Source organism: Panthera uncia (assembly GCF_023721935.1).
Source record: "Panthera uncia isolate 11264 chromosome E2 unlocalized genomic scaffold, Puncia_PCG_1.0 HiC_scaffold_19, whole genome shotgun sequence".
NCBI classification, from domain to species: domain Eukaryota; kingdom Metazoa; phylum Chordata; class Mammalia; order Carnivora; family Felidae; genus Panthera; species Panthera uncia.
This window is the reverse complement of record NW_026057588.1, coordinates 13,407,032-13,421,131: the sequence shown is the minus strand read 5'-3', so window position 1 is coordinate 13,421,131 and position 14,100 is coordinate 13,407,032. Positions and strand designations below refer to the sequence as shown.

The 14,100-nt window shown below is 46.7% G+C and overlaps 1 long non-coding RNA gene across 1 annotated transcript; it reads right to left on the bottom strand.

Annotated features, from left to right (window-relative positions):
• Positions 1-1,002: 1,002 nt before the first annotated feature.
• LOC125915773 (uncharacterized) lies at positions 1,003-12,632 on the bottom strand. Its single transcript, XR_007455741.1, has 2 exons — positions 12,466-12,632; positions 1,003-1,369 (listed from the first exon to the last, which is right to left on the bottom strand). It is a non-coding gene; the product is annotated as an uncharacterized LOC125915773 (long non-coding RNA).
• Positions 12,633-14,100: the final 1,468 nt, after the last annotated feature.

The following is a 14,100-nucleotide window of genomic DNA, read 5'->3' as shown; positions in this document are numbered from 1 at the left end:
GAGCCTCTTTTCTTCTAGGAGAGACTTTGGAGCCATGAGAGGAGCCACCGGACTCTAGTGTCACTTGGACAGTGCCTGTGAACAGCTCTCAACTGTGGACCAAAGTTCCAAGGTGAGTGGAGAGCATCCTGTTTGGAAGACAGCCTCTCTGACTGAAGAAAGTTAAAAAAAAGTCAGCTCAGTGGGCTGAACTGCATGGTGTTTTCCTAGCATGACGGAAGATTTGAACGTTAGAATAGGCCCCTGCCCATGGGCAGTGGCCAATGGCTTAGCCGTACAGTCAGAAGAGCAATGGAAACCTCCCCTAATCAAGGGATGCCCATAGGGGGAACGGCCTAGAGAAATCACTATGGGAATCTGAGGGGTTCATAAAAGTAGGACATGTTGTTGTGCATCAGAAGAATCCCTTTCCAGATTTGGAAGGTGATCGGATTCAACAAGCGAATATTGCTGTATGCTTGCTTCTAGTGGTCATGCAATGAGTGGATATTTCTTTTTTCTTTTTCTTTTTAAATGTTTATTTATTTATTTATTTATTTATTTAGATACCAGGGGAAGGGCAGAGAGAGAGGGAGAGAGAGAAGCCCAAGCAGGCTCCCTGCTGTGAGCGCAGAGCTCTATGTGGGACTTGATCCCCCAAACTGTGAGATCATGACCTGAGCCAAAATCAAGCATTGGCCACTCAACCGACGGAGCCACCCAGGTGCCTGGATGAATGGATATTTCTACAACAATGCCGATGTGGGCTAGATCTAGACCCATTCCCCTTGTACCCTCTGGGCACAAAACGCCAATAAGAGCTGTTTTATCTGCCTACAAGAGCCTGCAGATGTTTATATGGCAGATTCCCTGGTGGTCCGGACCTGGTGGTAGCTGGCAAGTGAGACTGATGCTGGGAGCCCTGAGGAGGTCGGGGAGGGGGACTACAGATGTGATCTGACAGGAATAGACACTGACTCTGGACCGGGTTTGCCTACCCCGTGGCAGAAGGACACGCTCATGTTCATGAAACCCAAGTTCGGCTGCCCATCAAGAGATGAGCTTTTATTGGAAAGGAATATGAGCTTTATTCGGGAGGCTGGCCACCTGGGGAGAAGGCAGACTCTTGTCCAAAGGGCAACTCCCAGGTTTCCGCCTGGCCCAGAGATTTTTAAAGGGGTTAAGGGAATGCAGCGGTCTGTGACATTTCTTGATTACATGTGGACTCGATGATGCCAGCTACAGAGTTATCTCGGAGCTTGGAAGTTGTGCAAGAAGTTCGAGTTCCTTGGTGCCTGGAGTTTGGGCGAGTTGTGCAAGAAGGTTTGGTTCCCTGGTACCTGGGGGTCATTGGAGAATACTCTGCTCTTTCCGAAAAGGAGGGCAAAGTCTACAGGGGAGGAGAGGGAGGTCAGTAAAGTCATTCGTGTGACCTTGAAAAAGAAAAACATTTTGCTAAAAGATTGCTGGGCTCATCAGAAAGCTAAGGGGACTTCAAATCGACTTGCTTGGCCTCTGTGGCCTGGGGACATTTTGGCCCTTTATTCCCCAAGGCCAGCGGTCTGCATATCTCAAAGAAAGCAAATTAATTCTGTCACAAATCAAGGGCCTTAAGTCGGCAAGCAAGGAGTGCTTTAACTTGAAGCAGGCTAACCCTCAGGGCACCCTAGAGAACTAGAAGATTGCACCAGTGTGGACAGATGACTGTCATTTCTTCAGATGAGGGACACACTCTACAGCCCACAGTGTCTGACAATGTGCAGAGAGAGCTCTTCCCCAGAGCACTAGCGGGATGGAGAATTGGAACGAGCAATTCGGACACTGGTTGTCCAAAATGCGGAGGTGCATGCTTTCCATAAAAGCATGAAAAACTGGTTCGCACGCCTTCACGAGTGTGTTCTCAGACTCCACATGAGCTGGGCTAAAGGAGCGTCCCCACTGGATGGAGCCCTCCGCTTTTCTGTGGATCTGGGGAAAGGGGGTGGGGGAGGGGACTGATGTACTTTCTTCTCTATATCACCTCTACAGTTTGTACCCTATCTGACGCCGCAGTCACAGGACATGGGCTACCACACCAGAAGCCGGGAAGAGGACGATTCCTCGCTAAGAACCTCTGTATTTTTAAACCTTATGTCAGAATTCCCAAGGGCCTGATGAGATGGGTTGTGCCCTCACGGCATCTGGCAAGACTGGGGTTAACAGCAGACGCAACTGTATTGCCTGGTGGGGGAGACCGCCCGCTGGAGGGGTGGGCTTGGGGAAGGGACTCGTTCTTCTGCCTGCAGTCCAGACCAGTATGGTGGCCAAACTCAAGGTGCCTTCCAAGGGTGGAAAAGTTTGGGCATAAAAGGAAAAAGAAGGAATAGCAGCTGAGGGTAAAGGAGTGAATACACAGGTTATGCAATGAGGGAGAGACTCAACGTTGCATTAACACCTTGGAAGAGGCTCAGCACGAGAGAGGATACTGTCTCTTAGCTCAACTGTACCAGATGCCTGACTGGGTGAAGCCAAGAGTATGTCTGCTTTGGGAACCTTGACAAGACCAAATGGCAGCTTCAAACCTAAGTAGCTTTGCCCTGGAGACACTTTCATATATATATATATCCTGTTCTTTTTTTTTTTTTTTTGAGAGAGAGAATCTCAAGCAGGCTCAATGCAGGACTCGATCCCATGACCTTGGGATCATGACCTGAGCCAAAATAAAAAATCAGATGCTCAACCAACTGAGCTACCCAGGTGCCCTGACACACACACACACACACACACACACACACACATATATATATATATATATATTCGACTGGATTAATGGCTGAAATGGGACCCTAGTAATGTGTTAGTATCCTTTGACTTTTATAATCAATTTGCTTTAAGAGATCTGTATCCGAAGGTCAGGGGGTAGACTGTGATATTGTGATACCTGTGAGAAGTACAATAAGAAAGTACAGTTGACCCCTGGACGATACGGGCCTTAGCGGTGCCAACCCCCACGCAGTTGAAAACCTGTGTATAATTTTTGACTCCCTCCAAAATGTAACTAGTAATAACCTACTGTTGACCGGAAGCCTTACGTATAACATAAACCCTTTGTTAACACGTATTCTGTATATGTGGAATATACTGTATTCTTACAATAAAGTAAACTGGAAAAAAAAGAAAGTGTTATTAAGAAAATCATAATGGGGCGCCTGGGTGGCTCAGTCGGTTGAGCGTCCGACTTCGGCTCAGGTCACGATCTCGCGGTCTGTGAGTTCGAGCCCCGCGTCAGGCTCTGGGCTGATGGCCTCTCTCTCTGCCCCTGCCCCGTTCATGCTCTGTCTCTCTCTGTCTCAAAAATAAATAAATGTTAAAAAAAATTAAAAAAAAAAAAGAAAATCATAATGAAGAGAAAAGGCATTTACAGCACTGGACATATATTTTATGAAAAAATCAGCTTATAAGTGGATCCACGCAGATCAAAACCAGGTTATTCAAGGGGCAACTGTATATGTTAGCCTTCCCCCTCAGTTCCTGGCTCACAGCATTCAAAATCCTGCAATTTCACCAGTGGTTAGAGCCTTAGGGGCACGTCTTTTGTCCTAATATTTGGATTTTGTGCTTGGTTCCTGATACAGTCCCAGTGCACTGAAGGTGAAATGAGTGTTTTGTTCAAAACAAGCCCTTTTCACCTGAGCGGCTCAGTCGGTTGAGGCTCCGACTTTGGCTCAGGTCATGATCTCATGGTTTGTGAGTTTGAGCCCCACATGGGGCTCCCTGCTGTCAGCGCAGAGCCCGCTTCGGATCCTCTGTTCCCTTCTCTCTCTGCCCCTCCCCTGCATGCTCTCTCTCTCAAAAATAAACATTTTTTTAAAAAGCCCTTTTCTTTTCAACCAGACTGAGTTTATGTTAATGAGGTGACTTTTGGGAAACTGGGGGGTGGGGAAGGGACGGTTGCCAGGGAACCAATCCTGGGATCAGAGGGTTGGAATTTCCAGCCCCACAACTTGATGTCTAGCGGGTGGAGAGGGGCTGGAGGTTAAGTTGATTACTAATGGTCAGTGAGCTCACCAATCATGCCTACATAATGAAGCTTCTATAAAAATCCTAAATGACAGGGTTCGGAGAGCTTCTGGGTTGGTTAACAAGAACACATCCGTGTGCCAGAAGGATGAAGCATCCCAAACTCCACAGGGACAGCAGCTCCTGTGTCAGGACCCTTCTGGACCTGGCCCTATGTGTCTCTTCATTTACTGTTCATTCACATCTTTAATAACCATTTAATTCTCCCCCCCCCCTTTTTTTAAAGTAAACTCTACGCCCAACGTGGGGCTTGACCTCACAACCGTGAGATCAAGAGTCACATGCTCTACCGACTAAGCCAGCCAGGGGCCCCAATAACCTTTTTAATAAATGGTAATCTAATAAGTAAACCGTTGACCTGGGTTTTGTGAGCAGTTCTAGCAAATAATCGAACCCACGGAGGGAGACTGGGAATCCCCGACTTCTAGCTGGTTGGTCAGAAGCACAGGTGACAATTTGTACTTGAAGTTGGAGCTGGACGTGGGGGACAGTCTTGTAGGACCGAGACCTTTCCCTGTGGGATCTGATGCTACGACAAGTAGATAATGTCCGAACGGTGTTAAATTGTAGGACACCCCGCCGGGGTCTGAGAAGTGCTCGGTGTGGGAAAACCCACATACAACTGGTGTCAGACGTGGAGTATTGAGAGCAGAGGAGAAACAGAAGAGTTTTTCTTCGCGATCATCTATGTAGAAAATAACCCAGCGACAAATGTTTAGAATTAATAAACAAATTCAGTCGAGTTGCGGGATAGAACAGCAACACACAGAAATTAGTCACGTTTCTACACACAGGCAGCGCACTATCTGAAAAGAACGTAAGAAAGCAACCCCACTCACAACAGCAACAAAAGAATAAAACGTTTAGGAATGCACTTAACCAAACAGGTGAAAGACTTACACCGAAGCGGGCTCCGTGCTGACAGCAGCGTGCCCGATGCCGAGCTTGAACTCACCAACCCTGAGATTATGACCCGAGCCGCAGTCGGACGCTCAACCCACTCAGGCGCCCACGAACAATTTTTTAAGGTTAAGCAAAAACCCAAGGTATTTTTTAAACTGGGTGGTGACACACGCGTGTTCGTCTTATTATTCTGCTGTAATAACAGTGAAGAAAAATAAAACATTAAAAAGTGGGGGCGGGGGGTGGTGGTGGGGAGGAGAGACCTTTAACCAATTCCCTGCGTGTGACGGGGGTGTCTGTCCTTGGACGAATTGGAAGCTGCGTCTTATACCTCGGGCAAGCAGGGGTCCTGGTGGTGGAACCCTGACTCGGTAGTGTGACCCTGGAGGGCACCGAGCAAGGTCCTGAGAGTTTGAGATAATAGGTGTAGCCAAGATTTGGGCGCCGCCTGGGTGGAGGCCGCGTTACCTAACTCTAGGGTCACTACCCACATTTGAGCTCCAGAGGGCGCCAGACGCACATAACATGCCAGATGGTGCTCCGTGATGGTGCGGTCCTCCATTCCCTCTGCGGGCGGGCAGCACTCCTCCACCCCATTTACAGGGACCGCTGCTTCCCAGGTCTACGAACTGGTCGGTCAACCCAAGTGGGCGTGTTATTTAGCCACTGCGACCCGCTTTGCCTGAGGACGTTCTCTCCAAGTTTACGGGAGTGTTTCCAGCAATGTCAATCAGGACTTAAGACCCCACCCCTTATCCTTGCCGCCCAATCAGGATCGACAACAGCTGGCTCCTTACAGGCACCAACAGAGCAGAGGATTTTTTATACTCCCCAAAATACACACAAGCAAACAAATGAAAATAGGGTTTCTCCATGGAAATATTAATGACAATAAGTAGAAAGTCTGAATTACCAATAACCAAAGAAGTAACAGAGGAAGTAAAAGGTCTACACTCTAAGATTGACATTAGATGATTTATAGCCAGTTCTACCATATAGTGAGACAAAGAATTGCTAGGATTAGAAAGTGGTCCAGAGAATAGAAAAAGGAAGGAACGCTACCAAAATCTTTTGAGGGGCACCCAGGTGGTTCAGTTGGTTGGCTTTCCATTACTGATCTCTGCTTAGGTCATGATCTCATGGTCGGTCACATGGAGCCCCGCGATGGGCTCTGTGCTGACAGTGCAGAGCCTGCTTGGGATTTTTCTCCCTCTCCCTGCCCCCCCCCCCCCCCCCCCCCCCGCGCGCGCGCGCGCGCGCGCGCGCACACACACACACACACACACACGGTGTCAAAATAAATAAATAAACTAAAAAAAATCTTTTGGGGTGCCTGGGTGGCTCAGTTGGTTAAGCGTCCAACTTTGGCTCAGGTCATGGTCCTGCGGTTTGTGGGTTCAAGTCCCGTGTCAGGCTCTGTGCTGACAGCTTGGAGCCTGGAGCCTGCTTCGGATTCTGTGTCTTCCTCTCTCTCTGCCCCTCCCCTGCTCTCTCTCTCTCAAAAATAAATTTAAAAAAAAATTTAAAAAATTACAAAAAATCTTTTGAATGGTTGGCACAATTCCCTTAGCAAACCTAGAGAAACAATAAAAAACTAGGCAAATGGCACTCATAAAACAGAAGGAAAAATTCCAAGTCAAATATGAACCAATTGAACTCAGCAATGTTTTAAGACAGTAATTCATAAGAAATGATAGGGATGCTGTCAGAAATACAGAAATATCTCAACATTACAAACTGTGCCAGTGCGTCCCGGCTCACTCACAGGTTAAAGATGAAATAATATGTGATCATCACAAAAGGCATAGAAATGTTGAAAATTCATGGGACAAGCCCACCATCCTAGCACTTCCTCCCTCTGCCTTTCCTCCAGCTTCCTCCAGCCAGGAAGCCGGAGCACAAATTCACCATTCCTTACAGCGTGGAGAAGAAAGAGCTAGAACAGTGAGGAGAGTCAGAACCCTCAACTACCTTAAGGGCAGCCTGCAAAACAGGGAGAGCTGCAGAGATGGGAGACAAGGGAGAGAGAGAAAGAGGGAGGTGGAGAGAAGTGGGGGTGGGGGGACACTGGGAAAGTGATTGAGGCAGAGAGGGAAATATAGAGACGGGGGGGGGGGCGGGGAGATGAAGGTTAGATGGAGGGAGACTGAGGGGCAGAGAACCTTAGAGACATTTCCTCATCTGAAAACCATCACAGTGGGGCACCTGGGTGGCTCAGTCGGTTAAGCATCCAACTTCAGCTCAGGTCATGATCTCGTGGGTTCGTGAGTTTGAGCCCTGCATTGAGTTCTGTGCTGATGGCTCAGGGCCTGGAGCCTGCTTTGGATTCTGTGTCTCCCCCCTCTCTCTCTGCCCCTCTCCTGCTTATGTTCTGTTTCTCTCTCTCTCTTTCTCTCTCTCTCTCTCTCTCTCTCTCAAAAATAAACATTAAGAAGAATTAAAAGTTTGAAAACCATCACAGTGATGTTCAATCAGTGGTGAACTCGGTTAAGAGTTCAATCAGTGGTGTCTACATGATTTTATTAATTCTGAGCCCCTCTGTTTTTTCACCTTGCAAGATCTCTACAAATCGGGTTTAATCCTGTAATTGAGGGCATCTTATAGTTAGTTGCTCTCCACTGGACAGCAGTCCTGATGCATCCCGTAATGTTTCAGCACATATCACTTAAAAACCATTTGAAAAAGGAATACAAATCCCAGTTCTTGTCCAGTAGCCCTGTCATTGACACAGTGAAAGGAAGAAAGTTGAGCGCTTTTCTAAGAAATGCTCCGTCAACAACACTCTTGATTTCACAAGGACGATGTTTACGGGGAAGAACAAACATCAAGAACTCTTAAGTCAGAAAATAAGTCAGAAGATGAGAAAATGAGTCAAAATGTCTGCATTGATGGACGGATAGATGGATAGCTGTGTATAAATCAGGTGTAAAAAATATATATATACACAGATGAATGGTAAATCTAGGTTGATATTATGTTCCCTATAAAATTCTTTCAAATTCACTGTATGTTTAACAATTTTCACAGTAAAATTTTGGGGGAAAATGATGGAGAAATCAGATTCTGAGCATGAGGAAGTTGTAGATATACCTTAACCAATTAATTATGCTTGTATTTTCCATTGTAGATAACAAAGAGCGATCTGTTAAAAAAAATCTTTTTCGGGGCACCTGGGTGGCTCAGTCGGTTGAGCGTCTGATTTCGGCTCAGGTCATGATCTCACAGTTCGTGGGTTCCAGCCCCGCATCAGGCTCTGTGCTGACGGCTTGCTCAGGGCCTGGAGCCTGCTTCAGATTCTGTATATCCTTCTCTCTCCGCCCCTCCGCCGCTCATGCTTTGTCTCACTCTGTTTCTCAAAAATAAATAAATAACTTAAAAAATTAAAAAAAAAATCTTTTTCTTTTTTTTAATTTTTTTTTTTTTACGTTTATTTATTTTTGAGACAGAGAGAGACAGAGCATGAACGGGGGAGGGGCAGAGAGAGAGGGAAACACAGAATCGGAAGCAGGCTCCAGGCTCTGAGCCATCAGCCCAGAGCCGGACGCGGGGCTCGAACTCACGGACTGCGAGATCGTGACCTGAGCTGAAGTCGGACGCTTAACCGACTGAGCCACCCAGGCGCCCCCCCCCCCAAAAAAAAATCTTTTTCTAGGGGGTGCCTGGCTGGCTCCGTCGGTGGAGCTTGCGACTCTTGATCTTGGGGTTGTGAGTTCGAGCCCCGTGTTGGGTGTGGAGATTACTAAAAAAGTAAAATCTTAAAAAATTTTTTTCTAAATAAATCTAAAAGTGCTCTTTTAGTAAATATATGCTAAATACTGTAAGTGGTAACAACGCATTGTGTCAGCATAACTGCTAGCAATTTTTCTTTCCTAGTGGTAAATAGGGCAATGCTGTATTTTATAATACAAGGCATCTTCAGTTTGATCAAATACGGCATATTATTTTGTAATCAAAACAAATGTTAAACCCAGTAGCAACAAGTACACCCAGGGCTCAGATCTTGAGATGAGGTTAAAAATTGTTGGTTTTGAGATAAGCACTGGGTGTTATATGTAAGTTATGAATCACTGTATTCTATTCCTGAAACCAAGACTACACGGTATGTTAACTAACTTGAGAATGAATATATATGTGTGTGTATATATATATATATATATATATATATATATATACACACATATTGAGAATGAATATACATATATATTCATATACATATATATTCATTGGTTTTGCTTTTCATTATATTCTTCAGTACCTTAAAATTTTTGCCATTTTTTTGTTTTGTCTTATTAAAAAAAAATTAAATCCTGCCTATTTCTGTTTCTGGATAGTGGAAATATCCAGCTCTCTTGGAACAGAACTTCTGTCTTCTGGAAAAGTCATGAGAATGACTCTTTAGTCACACAAATGTAAAGCAAGTATTCACCCCTGACTGGTAATTCTCACTTTTTATATTCGATGTGTCTCACATCCTTTTTCCTCCTTTATTCTTCCTCAACTGCTTTCTCTTACATTATGTTAATTTTAATAAAATTTTCAATGTTTATTTGTTTTTGAGAGAGAGACAGAGCATGAGCAGGGGAGGGGCAGAGGGAGAGAGGGAGCCACAGAACTCGAAGTGGGCTCCAGGCTCTGTGCTGTCAGCCCCACTGCGGGGCTTGAACTCACGAACTGTCAGATCATGGCCTGAGCTGAAATCAAGAGTCGAATGCTTAACCAACTGAGCCACCCAGATGCCCCTAGAATATATTTCTAGGAACTAGAATATATAACAGAACTATATAACATAGTTCTTAGAGTAATTTTTCTCCTTATTCTCCTCTCCTCTTGGTACTCCGATTATGTGTATATTGCTTGACTTAATGGTGTGCTGCATTTTTCTGGGGCTCTCTGTTCGTTTTTTTTCATTCTTTTTTCTCTCCATTCTTTGAAATGCATGATATTTATCTTCATTTGCTAATTCTTTCTTCTGTTAGTTCAGATCTACTGGTGAGCCCTCTAGTGAGTTTTCATTTCAGTTATTTTACTTTTCAGCTCCAGGTTTCCATTTGGCTCTATTTTATAATGCCCAACTCTTTTTTTTTTTTTTTTTGAATGTTTATTTTTGAGAGAGAGAGAGTGAGCAGGAGAGGGGCAGAGAGAGAGGGAGACACAGAATCCAAAGCAGGCTCCCAGCTCTGAGCTATCTATCAGCACAGAGCCTGATGCGGGACTTGAACTCACGGACCGTGAGATCATGACCTGAGCCGAAGTTGGACACTTAACTGAGCCACCCAGGCGCCCCTGTAATGTCTAACTCTTAACTGATATTTTCAATTTGGTAAGTCATTATTGTCTAACTTCCCTTTACTTTTAAAATCATGATTCCTCTTGGTTATTTGAACATATGCTATTTTGAAGCCTTTGTCTGTTAAATCCAACTTCTGTTTATTCTCATAGGCAGTTTCTGTTGCCTGCTGTTTAGGGGTCATACTTCCCTGTCTTACAGAACCCTTACCACGCTTCCTTCCTAACTAGCACTGTCCCATAGAACATTCTGCAATAATAGACATGTTCTCTACGTGCACTGTCCAGTATGATACACACCAGCCTAACGTAGCTACCGAGCACTTAAAATGTGGCCAGTGTTACTGAGGAATTGAATTTTTCTTTTTCTTTTTTGAGGAACTGAATTTTAAAATTTTATTTCATTTTTATTAATTTAAATCTAAATAGCCGTATGTGACTAGTGGCTACCTTCTTGGACAGGGAAGTTCTAGACCATGCTGAGTACCCAATTCTCTAGAATCCCCTAGCCAAGTGTTCCTGAACCTTCCAGCACCTGTATGCACCTCTTCCCAGCCCACCTGGCCCCCGACACCCAGGCCAGGTCATGCTGGTCTGCACGCCTCTAGATCCAAGGGGTGGGCAAGAGGTGGTCTGGGAGACGGACCACACTTTCATATGGAGATGAGGGTGTCCACATAAATGCATGGATGACCCCTCAAGGATTCAGGATGTGGACAGAAGTGGGAAGAGATGGGTGTGAACCCATGTGCCTCCATTTGTACTTTTGGTCCAGGATTGACAAATGTCAGGGATGATTTTGACCGGCTATGTCCCATTTCTTACCTGTGTAGTGGCTACGTGTGTGCTCACTGTATAATTTTTTCAACTATATATAGATATAGATATGTATAAATGTGCAAATATGTGTGTACAAAGATATACGATATCCTATGTAGTATTATATATAATGTAAATACAGTATACATATGTATATGTGTTTATATATGTATAGTGTATATATATAGTACTATGTATACAATATATATACAATTTAAAAAATGATTTAAAAATTTTACCACTGTTAGCTCTTCTCATGACATAAAGCCTTGTACGATCGGTCTCTCTCTGTCCTGATCTGCCACCCTCCCCTTCGTGCTCAGCTCCAGCGGCACTGACCTCCTTGCTCCAGCTAGCAGGCCGCATTACGGAGGAGTTTGGCCGAGGGGGCTCGACTGGTCCTGTCTTTATTTTGTAATTTTTAATTCTGTAAAAATTTGAGTACAGCTGACACACAATGTGACATTAGTCTCAGGTGCCTGGCCCTGCCTTTATTTTTTAAAATTTAGTTATTTTTTGATGTTTAGTTTTGCCAGAGGCGGAGAGAGCGCAAGCGAGGGGAGGGGCAGAGAGAGAGAGAGAGGGAGAGGGAGAGGGTCCAAAGCGGGCTCCGCGCTGACAGCAGCGAGCCCCATGTGGGGCTTGAACTCACGAACCGTGAGCTCATGACCTGAGCCGAAGTCAGATGCCCAACCGACCGAGCCACCCGGGCGCCCCCGGCGCTGCCTTGAAAGCCCTTTGTGTTGGCAAAGCAAAGAAATGTCTGTGATGGGGGTCGGGTGAGTGGGAGTGGTCGAGGCTGGCGTGGACAGACAGCCGGACAGCTGTCAGGAGTGATGTGGCCCCTTCCCCGGGGTTGGGAGGAAAGGTGTCTGCTTATGTAAGAAAGCTGGAGACTGTTCTGAAGGCCGCCAAAAAAGGAACAGTTGTGGTGGATGGAACCATCAATCAGGTGCCCTGAACAGGTGGAGCCTGGGGCCACTCTCAGCGGAAAGCTGGGCTCGGAGCTCCAATTACCAGCACAGAGAATCCAACTGTCCAGACTGGTGCCAGAAGGGAGGGAGAGGGGGGGACAGAGGCCTGAGTCAGCGGAAAGAGCGATTCCAGAGCACCTGAGGTGACTGCAGAAGCACCAGAGAGGGAGCTGGAGACCGGCAAAGGTGACATCTAAGTCAGCGGTTCTCAAAGTAGGGTCCCCGGGACCAGCAGCATCAGTTCGGCCTGAGAACTCGTTCAAAATGCAAATTCCCAGGCTCCCTTTAACGATGGGCAAGAAACTCCGAGGGGAGGGGAAGGCCCAGCAATCGATGTCTCAACAAGCCCGCCAAGGTGATTCTAATGCGCGACCAAGTCTGAAAACCACCCATCTCACTTTAACGAGCATGGACGGGGTGCCAGGCATTCTTCCGGGTGACTTACCTCTAGTAACACACCGGTCCACACAACAGCATTACAAAATCGGAGGGGCGCCTGGGTGGCTCAGTCGGTTAAGCGTCCAACTTCGGCTCAGGTCGTGATCTCACGGCTGGTGAGTTCGAGTCCCGCGTCAGGCTCGCTGCTGTCATCATAGAGCCCGCTTTGGAATCTCTGCCCTCCCCCCCCCCCCGCCCTCCCCGCCCCTCCCCTGCCTGTGCTCTCTCTCTCAAAAATAAACAAATATTAAAAAAATAAAAAAAGAGTGACCGGTGGATCCTCACTTAGGAATGACTGATCCAGATCATTAAAGGAGGCTGAGAATTATCTTGGGGTGCCTGCGTGGCTCAGTCGGTTGAGCACTGGACTTCGGCTCAGGTCATAATCTCACGGTTCCTGAGTTCGAGCCCCACACCGGGCTCCACTGCTTCATCGCTGTCAGCGCAGAGCCTGGCTTTGGATCTTCTGTCCTCCCCCTCCCCCCCCCCCCCGCCATACCTCCCCTGTTCACACACTCTCTCTCTAAAATAAAATAAACATTAAAAAAATAGGAGGTGCATCATTTTACAGGTGGAAAAGGTGAGGCAGGATCATTGGCGTATTTCCCCTAAACTCAGAGCCAGAGGTAGAGACGCAGCTTGAACCTCAAGCGGGGGCCCTCTCTGCTCCACCCGCTTCAGCACGCAGCCCCTGGAGGGCTTCTAAGACACTTGCTGGAGCCCACTCCAGAGCTGGTGGTTCCCTAAAGACGGATCCAAGAATGTGCACTTCTCACGAGGCCCTGGGCGATGCTGAGGCTCCTGGTCCAGATTCCACACTAGGAAAAGCGAGGGTACTGCCTTTCCCACGTGAGGGCGGAGTCCAGCAAATGGAAATGTCCACCGGGGCTCCGTGAGAAAATGACGTGCGCAGCCGCTTTTGCCGGGACTCTTTTGGCCACAAATGACAGAAAACCCCAATTCAAACTGGCTTAAGTATGAAAGATACTTATAGGCTCACGTAACTGAAACGGGTTAAGTTTGCCGTGGACCCGGGGCCAAGGAGGTAGATGGTCTGGATTCTCTCTTACTCTCTCCAGCCCTCACTCTGCCTTCCTGTGTTGTCTTCATTTGCAGGCGAGCTTGCCTCTCACACTGGCGCCCAGCTGCTCTAGCCTTAGATTCCACAGCAGGAACCACATCACAAAAGGAGATAGATCCCCTTTCTTCCTATCTCAGCCCACCCGGGCTGTCACCGGCCAGGCCAGGGCCACCAACCCACTGCTGAACAATCACTGTGGGCAGGGAGGTGGAAGATTCTCACGATCAGGCCTGGGTTACGGGCTCGTCCCCAGAGAGATGGGCTCAGCTGCATCCAAAACATAGACCGACAGCGTGTGTGTGTGTGTGTGTGTGTGTGTGTGTGTGTCTATGAGAATTCGGGGTAACCAGAAAAGGGAATGGAGGCTGGACAGACCAATATAACCAATGTCTACTACACCACCCTCAAAGGACAGGGTGCCGCAAAGCCAAAATGTGTACCTACTCCTTAAAACTCCCTTAAGATGGGCCCAAGCACAGAGATCGTGGTAAAAGAGAAAACCCAGAAGTTGATGTACTTTACTATTTCATTTATATAAAGAATCAGGCAAAAAACCAAAAC